The sequence below is a fragment of the Epinephelus moara genome, chromosome 24 (assembly GCF_006386435.1).
Source record: "Epinephelus moara isolate mb chromosome 24, YSFRI_EMoa_1.0, whole genome shotgun sequence".
Taxonomy (NCBI): Eukaryota; Metazoa; Chordata; class Actinopteri; order Perciformes; family Serranidae; genus Epinephelus; species Epinephelus moara.
The window spans coordinates 32462610-32473232 of record NC_065529.1 but is presented as its reverse complement, the minus strand read 5'-3'; the positions used below and the strand labels follow the sequence as shown (position 1 = coordinate 32473232).

The 10623-nt window shown below is 41.6% G+C and overlaps 1 protein-coding gene across 3 annotated transcripts in view; it reads left to right on the top strand.

Moving 5' to 3' along the window:
* The window catches only part of atp2b2 (ATPase plasma membrane Ca2+ transporting 2), a 132869-nt gene that overhangs the window by 16110 nt on the left and 106136 nt on the right, over window positions 1–10623 (top strand). For 2 of the 3 annotated variants that reach the window (XM_050038710.1, XM_050038709.1), the window contains exon 1: window positions 3334–3482. The exons of the other annotated variant lie outside the window; for it this stretch is intronic. The gene's annotated coding sequence lies outside the window, so the exon portion shown is untranslated. Of the gene's footprint in view, window positions 1–3333; window positions 3483–10623 lie in introns of those variants that run through there. 3 annotated transcript variants of the gene reach the window in all.

Genomic DNA, 10623 nt, shown 5'->3' with positions numbered 1-10623 from the left:
TGACAACGCCTGAACGCAACACAAGCTCAGCATGAGTGCCGTGCTGCCAGCGTGTTTGTCTGTGCGTAACAGCAGTCTGTTGGTTATTTACACAGTGTCCATTTCAATAACTTTGTCAGCTGACAAACTGCACCGGGCTCGGGGTCAGGTTTGGTCAGGAAAATGCGGCCCAAGCCGCCCTAGCGTGCTCACCTGTGTGTGTGGCGGAACTCCGCCGTGCGCGATACAGAGAGTAGAGGAGAATTGTTAACGCGTGACCATGTAGAGACAGAAATGACACGATGGCATAACACCATAAATAGTATATTGTTATGTTATTATATGAAGCGTCCGTCGCGCAAAATAATATCAATGGGGGCTGTGGGCAGGACATTGTTACACAGCTGTGCCTGTGACTTCCGGCAGAGAGACCGCTGCATCAGAGCAGAAGAGCACGTTTTAAAATACATTTATTTTATCAATTAGTTATTAACTTTTAATATTTTTAGCAACTTGCCCGATCGGGCAAGTGAGTTGTTAGTTTACATGCCCAACCATGAGTTTTACTTGCCCCGGGCAATCGGGCAATCCTTATTGTTGAGCCCTGTATTGCTAGCAGATCTATTTTCTGGCCTAAAGTGCAGCAGTGACTGGTTATGAATGTGGTCTTTCGCAGGCAGCTGCTCTCTCCTTTTCCTCATCACCCCCTCGCTCTGAATGTAGGCATGGACTGTAACGCTATATGGCATATACTGCCCCCATCAGTTCCGGAAGAGTCATAGCACCAATTCTTACGCTGGTATTGGTTCTTCCTTTTTTTTTCCCAAAAAAAGGAGCATCTGCGGCTTTTTTTCATCATGGAATCGAAAGGTATCGCGAGTATCGGTTCACATGACATCAGTAGTGTGGGTTATCATTATGGGTTTGTCATAACAGACATCCATCTGCCCAATAATAGGGTACAGTTATATTACCCTATGTTGTACCTGACTGCTTCACTAGTCGATATAACTTGTTATTTTTCTGTCTAGCTGTTGGTTGAGGTTATGAAGTTATAACCTAATTATAATGCTTTGTCCTAGTTCATCTATCTTGTTGTTTTTTGGTGATAAATGTTAGCCACAATAGTGCTTTTTCATGATTGGCCACAGGTAGTGGTAGACTCTACGCCAACCCAGCCAAGATGAAGCGTACATCTCTGTGATGCGACTGACCAACGACACAGCTTAATGAAACTAACTAGTTGCAATGTATAGTCTTGTGTTGATGTTGCACCCAAACTTAGCCCTAAGAAAGAAGCCACTATAAGAGAGAACTTGCGTATAGCTAGTGCATCAGGCTGCTGTGCTCGTATTGTATTGTATTGTATTGTATTCTTTCTATTCTATTCTATTGAACTGGTCTTCTCCTGCATTGCTGCAGCTATTGTGGCAGCTCTCTTTAAGTAATGCTGAAGTCAGGGTTTTGTTTAATGAATTATCTCCTTTTTATCCAGTCTTTCCTGAATTTATTGTGATTTGAATTTTTTACTCATCACATTAGCTCGGATATGTGCACAGTGTCCTTAAATAGAGCAACTCTCCTCAACATTACAGAGCGTATACAGTATTGAACTGCATAAAACAACATCAACAGCAGGCAAGCTGCTTTCAGTTAACAACTCTAGTAGCTGGTTGAAGTGTGACTCTCTTTAAGTGATCCTCTGCAGTAAAAGTAGAGTCCAAGACATGGTGTCTCACATGAATCCTTGTCCAAATGGGTTGTTTGCAGTAGCCGAGGCTTGTTCAGCAAAGCCAGCCTGTTAGTTTGACATTAACCATGACAGAATCCGGTCTTTCTTCGAACAGCCACACAGTAGCCCCTTTTTTCTCTTTGATGCAAACTTTGTGCTGAACGCTTCATTTTGTGACTCAAAACTTGTCAGATAACCAAGGATGTACTCCTTCTCAAGTGGAACAATTGTGCAGCAGTAGTGCCACTGTACAGCATGCAAAAACTCAGGCCTCTACAATACTGTAGTTATGTCAGCACATGCTGTGTATTGTATCAGCTGTCCCAGCCTCGCCTGGATGTGCACAGCTCAGCTCTCTTTAAACTGTATTCATCCTAGTGGGAATAACCAAAAGTGTGGGGAGTGCTGCTAGGGATGCTGGTGCTGTCCAACATCTGATATTTACATAATACACCTGTGACACAACAGGGGAGGGAGAGTGTGAGAGAGACAAAAAATAAACACTGATAAAACAGAGGGAGGGGGAAAAAAACAGAAGACAAATAAGAGAGAGAGAGCGGGGTAGCAGTCACAGCAAGGCTGTCGCCCCCCCCCCCCCTCCTCCTCCTCCTCCTCCCCTTCTCTCCCCTGCAAGCTGTGACAGGATGAGATGTGGGATAGTGACGTGACGGCAACATGACACAAAGCTGTTATCCTCTCCTGTCGAGGCTGGCTTGCTGGATAGCCAGATGACTGGCTGGGGCAGAACAGGTGTGCTTTTGTGTCTATGTGTGTGTGGATGAGCCAGACACACATGCACAGGCACACAAAAGCATTATGTCCTGCAGCCATCGTGTCCACTGGTGTTGTATGGGTATCCCGAGCTGCAGAAGACAAGAATGAGCCTGACAATGATCCATGTCCTTGAAAGTTACCCTCCCCTCCTCCTCTTTACTTTTTTCTATCTTTATCGCTCATGCACTGCTCCTTCTTTACCTTAACATCTTTCACTCTTCTTTCTTCCTTTACTGCCTCTCCAGTTTTCTTCCTTCACTCTTTTTTGACCTTCCTTTCAATCCCTCCTTCTCTCCGGTGCATCCTCTTCTCCATCATCTGTCTATTCTTTCTATCTCCCTCTGTCCCTCACCCTCTTTTTTTCTCTTTCTCTCTTTCTTCTCAGGTCATTTCTGAAATTAGGTTGCGTGCATGTCTACAGTGGACCTCCTGCTCTGCTCTGAGGGCAAAATGTCACAGTGTGGGAGTAAGAGAGAGCCACAGAGAAGGAGAGATGTAGAGAATATCGCCTGTATCTGTTCCCCTCTCTTTTTTCTTCCTCCATGCTGCCAACCTTTCATTTCTCTCTGTCCTCATCAACCTATCCATTTATTTTTCCATCTTTCTATCTTGATCCCTCTATCCAGTCAGGAAAAAGCTTTGTCAAGTGAAGAGCAGCCTCTCTGCTATGCAGCACTGTTCACACACACACACACACAGACACACACACACACACACACACACACACACACGCGTGCGCGCTCCCACCCCTGCCGCCTGCCGACATGGTACAGGCTGTGCATTGAGACAGCCCCAGCTGAGGCAGTAGCAGTGAGTGTGCAGCTTAGCGAGTCTCCACACACACACGCACACCTACACTCACTCACACACACATACACACACACATACTGCACACCGCTGTGGTGGTTAGTCTGCTGCTGCATGTGCTGTTGCAATATCATTTTTAGGTGGGAGGATTTTCACGTCACGGTGATGGTGGTGATAACCTTGCTGCCATGTAAGTATACATTGCCCTTGTGTTAAATGGAAATGAATGAACAGCTTATCATGTGTTCACCGGTTTCGTTAGGTGCTTTTGATTCTGTTTGCATGAATCATCAGCATGTCGGTAGAATGTGATGTGTTAATATTAATCTGTACACGTTGTTCCGTGTGCGTCTGTGGTTTGTGGGTGTGTAGAACATGGATAATATTGTAGGCAAGGTAGTTAAGAAGCAGGTGATCTGTTAGAGAGGGAAAGGAGGGATGAGGATGATCCTGCAGATTAGATGCATGTTTGGAGGTCTGTTTAAACTGTGTGTATCTATCTGTATATATCTATACATAAATCTGCATATATCTGCTGACACATTTACAGTTCATCATGTATGTTGTGTAGGTCTGTTCTTTACGTCAAACTCAGATTCTTTGGAGAAATTAAATCCCCTTGTCTTGTAATTTCTCTAGATGAAGATGTTTTATTGCACACCTCCTCATTTAGTCAGGCCATCTGTTGGCTGCATGCAGTCTGCAGTCTCTTTTCTCTGTCACACTTACTGACTGGTTCTGTCATAGCAGCAGGCTTCGCTGCCGTAACTGATCATGTGTGTTTGCCTGCTAGCTGTCTTCACTGCATTAACTAACTGACTATTTGGCAAGGTGGCTGAATTAATAGGGAATATTATCACCTCTCCTCCTTGATCTGTTGGATGTCTGTTTTTCTGGATGGCTGGCTCTGTGGTTGATTACAGTCAGTGGCCAGTGATTTGGTAATTTCACTGGCTGGTTAGTTGAATGTTGTCTTGCTTGTCAACTGACTGATCATCACACTAGCTGAAAGACAGGGTCACTGGCTTGTTGTCTGGTTGGCTGACTTGTCAGTCAGTTTAGTAGACAGCCAGTTAGTCAGTGTGTGCACCAGAAAAAGAAAACCATTCAGAGACACGTCAGTGAAGCTAGGCAGTCACTCAAACAACCAGTCAGCCTTTTGCATAGCCACCAAGTCGTTCACTCATTCAGGCATTTATTCAGTCAGCAAGCCAGTCATTTAATCAGTCAGCCACAATGTTAGACAGGCTGTCATAGGAAATTGATTGCGCCTCTGTTGGGGCTGGGATGACTGTGTGACCTCAACCATCAGCTCCACTGCACCACGACAGCCATACAGCTCAGAAGCAGAGTGTCAGTCCTCCTTCTGTCCCTTTCTCCTGTACACTTTCTCTCACTATGTCCCGCTGGACACATAAAGCATGCAGGTGATGAGACGTTACTGAACAAAAGTACACACAAATGTGCACACAGACTGAAAATGGAGGAATGATGCATAGGCTGTCTTGTTGTCCTCTGAAACTTCATGTCCTTAAACACAATTATAGATATTTAAATGTTAACATTATAGGATAGAAGTAGCACAGGAAGCATGCAGTGACATTTTCCACTACTCTTTTCTTTAACCTAAGGGTAGATGAATATAGGATAAAGAGATGTAAAGTAAAGTCACCATGTGAACTTCAACTAGTCCTTCACTTGCTGTTTGAAAATACCAAGGCTCCTTTTTCCTGCGAATGCATACACAAAAAATGAACGTATATAACATTAGTATTTACCTATGTTCCTGAAATTCATCATACTTTAAATGTGATTTAACAACCATTCAAATGAAAAACAGGAGCTTTCAAGAAAAACAAACAGCCTAGAGAGAAAATCCATACCTTGCTCTGCTCTGTCATATCTCCTATAGTCAAGAGAGAATCTGTTAGCGACGCAGTGCTTTAGATTTTGCTGTGTCATCATCACCTCTGTGTAGCATAGCGACAAACACAGTGGTAAAACAGATTTGACAGTTCTTTAATAAAAAAAAAAGAAAAACTTGAATATGAAACTTGAGCCAAAGACAGTTACAGTAAGAATTTATTTATTTATTCTTGTCTTGTTGGAAATAACAAATGACAGAAAATGATGGTAACATTATAAATAGCTCTATTTGATTTTGTAAGCCTGTCTACCAGTGGAAGAATTCTTAGAAAACAGAGAGGAAAGAAAAGGATAGGTGAGGAGGGTGAGAGGGGGGAGTATAGGTAGCTGCTGAGAGGGAGAAGGCTGTCATGCCGTTTGAGGATGGTTTCAATGCAGTTCAGTCTCCTAATTCAGCTGCAATGAGGTGGCTCTGTAAGGAAACTTGGGGATTTTGAGCTATAAATTAAAAAAAATCACTAGACTCAGAACATGTCATGTTTGTACTGATATCATCCTTTAGATGCTTACATTGGCTAAATGTTAAAACTAGGTTTGTTTTGAAATTGTGACTACCTCATTAAATGTACTTTAAATAAACATAAGATGTGCTGAATGGCAGGATTTAAGCTACTGCAGGCAGTCACTTGACATCAGCACCCACTTGTTTTGAGTATAATGTCTCATTGCTGGGTCCACCAACAAGCATCTGTGTTTTTCTAATTAATCTTATCCAGGTGAAAAGACTTTGAATCCAGTCACCCATTAAAATCTGACAGCAGTGAGTGTGTTTGTGCACATAAATGTGTGTGTGTGTGAGTGTGATGCAGTAAGAGACAGTGATTAATAGCTTTTATCTATCTCTATTCCTGACTTGTCAGTTGATATATTCTTGGTGTGTTGGTTGAGTGAGGACTTGCTTCACACACTGTTAAGTTCAATATGTTTGAGTTGCTCCTTGCCACATTTAAATTATACGATGTGTGAGGGTAACTGCATTTACTTTGGGTTGATTAAAACTTCTGCTTCTTTCCTGTTCATATCAGTATGATTGGATCCCCTAACCTGACCTGGCCAAACCAAATTGCAAATGAGAATTAGTCTTGAACCTCTTGGTGCATTTTCCATTTTCAAGGGGTGTTATCAACGGGTTATCAACATGTGACGTTGAGCGACCAGTGACCAGGTCTGCCTGGTGTAGATGGCCATTCACAGTACATTAGGGCAGGACTTGATATAATGTGGGGGGAAAAAATAATGCCTAAGCGACGAAAAATGTAAACAGGCAACAGCGTGCAGAGATGAGCTGATGTATTATGAGTGGCTATATTAAACATTTGCAGTATCCTGTCATAATTAAGGCAAACACATCTTCCTTCTTGAGCAAAGCTTTAGGTGCAGTTGATCTGCTGATCAGTTGTTGTTTTTTTTAGTGAAGATTTACCATCCAGGTTGTTACATTCTAATGTGATAGCTGCTTTCAGCCATATTGGTTGTTTTCAAAAATTCCTCAGCAGTGCTCCTCAAACACGGCCCGTACAAGATAAACAATTGTGATTGGCCCAGCAGATCTCAAGTTGCTGGAAATCTTTCGAAAGTGAAGGATGGACCGGACACATTTGCCAGAGCAAATAAAACATGAGCTTGCAGATTTGTCTGGTTCACAGGCAAGGGAAGTCAAAATCACCCATGGTTTGACAACAGGCGCAAAGCTATTTGAGACAAAGTTGGAGTGCTAATTTGGGGCGGGGTTTCATAGTGTTGTCGCTTCAAATAAACTCACTCGCACAACTGTCTCTGGAACGCCCACAGCTAAGGTCGTGTTTATGCAGATCAAATGGCAAAGTGCAATTCTGTTTATTTGCTTCATCATGAACCTGCACTTACTGCTTTACCTGCTTAGAACACCTCTCATATTGAATGAATCTTCAAAAGGCAGTTGCTCTACTTCATGGATGTACTTTTAATATGCATTTTCCATCTGTAAACACTTAGATGTAGATAATATACTCTTGTTAATGAGATTAAGGGGGTGTTGGGGTTGAGGATTAGCAGCGCGCATTGCTGTCTACCACAGTGTCTTATTTGATGCCACCACTGGGGGCACCAAAGTCAGGAATTTATAAATCTTACACTTAGTTGTTAAGTGACAATGCTGCACTTCTATATCTGCAGCATGATATGTGTTTTTCCATGTAATATATTGCAGTGTTATTCATTAGTCTGTTGTTTCACTCTCTCCACTTTCTTCACTGCTCAGATGATCAAAGGAGGAGGCAGAAATAGTAAAGCTGGAAATAAAAGTGTTGATAACAGCTTGTACCATGTCATCATCAGCTCACACTCTGATGATGAACAACATATGTCATTTTATAGCCTCACATGATTGCCATAACAACACAGGTGTGGTACACTGTGCTCATCTCAGGACTCAAAATAAAATGCCATGCTATAAAATGGCAGTTCAGACACACAAAATTCTAGGCGGTGTTTGTACTCGGTAGGTATTTGTCAGAATTCAGTATATCCAGATAAGTAGTAGAGATTTCTTGGGATGTCATTAGCAAACTTAAATGTTACCTAATGTTTATAAAATTAGTTATTAAAAGGTAGATAAATTATCAGTTTAAGGATACGTTCTACATGATGGGCCGATAATATGACCATTGATGTGTGGCTTCAGCCTATTTTGCTGTTGTCTTTCCCTGTGTTATGCGCAGCAAGGCTAGATTTAAAGGACTATTGTTACTCATTCACTCTTTTTTTCTTCTCTCCTCTTCACCCCTCCTTCTGTCTTTACTCCCCATCTAGCACACTTAGATTGCATGTGTTGAATTTAATTAGACCAATAACTCCCTCGTGATTTCTACAGGCTCATCTGGAGCAAGGAGAGGGCCACAGCAGTCTTTTTTTCTTTCTGTCTTCCACTGACCTTGCAGCAGGAAGTTAATGTGCATGTGTTGTGTGTGTGTGTGCGTGTGCGTGTGCGTGTGTGGGCATGCATAAGAATGTGCACACGGCATATACATTTGCATTGCAATGCATGAGATGTGTGATCTTGCTCAGTGAATGCATTAATATAAATGTATGCATGTATGTATGGCTAAAATGCTCGATACAAATACAGCTAAGTCAAGTTTTGCTGTCTTTCGGTCTTCAGAATGCCTAACTTGTGATCTTGATGATACTTAATTAACACATACAAACTGTGTGTCACACTGTAATATGCTTATTCAGTTCTCTGGTGAAACTTCATGACAATAACTGAGTGCAGAAGGTGCTAATTCAGGATAAAAATGGGATGAATGTGTTTTGGACTACAACAGTGACTGGTGTCTATTTGTAAGCCCTCTCTGTTCTAAGAATTAGATAGACCTGCTCTTCTGAGCATATACCGCAGCCATTATTACACCATTTCAGTCTCTTCTTATCTCCTTATAGACAGATGAATTCAAAACTAGAGTACCATTCTTAACATTATTAACGAAACTCTTTCTATTTCTATCTTTCTGGGCCTTTTGCCTGTTGGCCTATTTTTCTGTTAAACCTGGAACACCAGTATCAGTCCCTTTCTTCCTTTGCCTAAACCAATGGTTGTTCTCCCTCAACAGTGGCACAAATACATCACCAGTGCCAGATGCTTTGCTAGCTACTGTTGTAGAGGTTAGTCCTGCATCCTCTGTGGCACCATCAAACATATTGTTTACAGATACCAGTCTCTCACATGCACATCTCAACCCCCACCGAGCATAGGATTTTAACATACTCCAAATGTCCCCCTGTAGGAAGACTCTGGCATTGTATCATGAACCACCAGCAGGCAAAAAGGGAGGCAGGCGTACAGGAGGCAAGAAGGCAAAGCAGAATTTCAAAGCGAGAACAGGCAGACAGGCGGGCGATTTATTCAAAGTGACAAAAATAAAAAAACATTATAGTTGTAAATATACATTAAAATAGGGACAGAAACAAATATATATGTGGGCAAAATTGCAACATAAGCATAAAGCATGAATAGTAAAGTAAAATGTTTTGCTGATTTAGTGTCTGTTCCTCTGGAATGATTGATATTACAACACAGTGTAAATGTAATCTGATTTGTGGGGTCAACTCTAGCCACATTCTGGTTATAATGACCGATGTTCAGGATCATACTGAGCCTGCATTAGTTTGAAACAATGGCACAAATTAACTTGTAATTTTGAGGATTAAGGGCTTTATTCACATGCTTCCCAGACCATCTGCGGTCATCAAACATTTGAGTTTTACAACTTTTACAGCACAATAGACTACTGTAACAACTGATACTATAGATATCAAATTCAAAGCGAGACTCGCCAACAACAGTAAAGGAGTTTCAAGTGCGAGAATGGGGAAGAAAAACTGTATTAGATGTAAAGATGTTTCACCTTCACCTTTGTGTTAACTGTTGTAACTGCACAACAAGGGTCTGTTTTTGTGAGATTTAGGAGATGATGAATGTTAGAACTCAGGTGGTGTGTAATCCCCATCGTCACCTTGTCATCAGGTGTGCTCCTTAAGTGTGTGTTGTGTGTGTTCATGTTCAACAGCTAAAAGAAATTGTTACTGCCAGTCAAAAGTTTGAAATATTAAGTGTGTCATTCAGTCTTTCCAGTCACTTTTATTTGGGTGGTCTGTACCTTAGATATTTCGGCCCCAAGGTACTAGTGCACTAATTGTTTCATATTACAATAGATGCGCCATGCTATTCTCTTATTCTATTCCTTGAAATGAGAAAACAGTAATGTGTGTTTTTGTTTACCTCAGATACTGTTTGACCATGTGTGCCCATTTAGTTGCACAGGAAGGACTTCTGTAAGAAGCTGTATCACGCTTTTGGATCTCCGGGTGTTTTCCGGACACAGATTAAGCAGCTTGTCATGCTGAAAAGCAACAGAGTGCTTCCATTAAAAAAGGCTTACAAATCTAGGAACAGATGAGTAATCTGAGGTCAGGATTCTGGCCCACAGGGAAACAAATGAAAGGGGGACGGGGGTCAAACTCATTTAGTTTTTCACAACTGGGCTTTGTTTTTGTTGACACAGATAATTGCTCTTACTAATTACGAGAAATGTAGGTGGCACCATCATGAGCGATCTTGTTACCTATTTGTCTAATAAATGGTTATCATCATCTTTATAAAAAAAATATCCTGAAAAAACATGTTTCATTTTTTTTTTTATAGAAAACGTGCTGGCGGGTTCATGCCAGTACTGTCGTGTGTGTGCAGGTTTCCTTTTCTGTGACCTTTACAGTAGGTAGTAAGAGCATTGCATGATTACATTTGAACACATCATGAGAATGTTATAATTCACCTTCGCTCAATAGTACTTTGACCAAAGAGAGCTATAATGCATCATAATGTAACTCAGTTCAACAGCAGTTAGTTGCCCCCACTGACTGCCTAC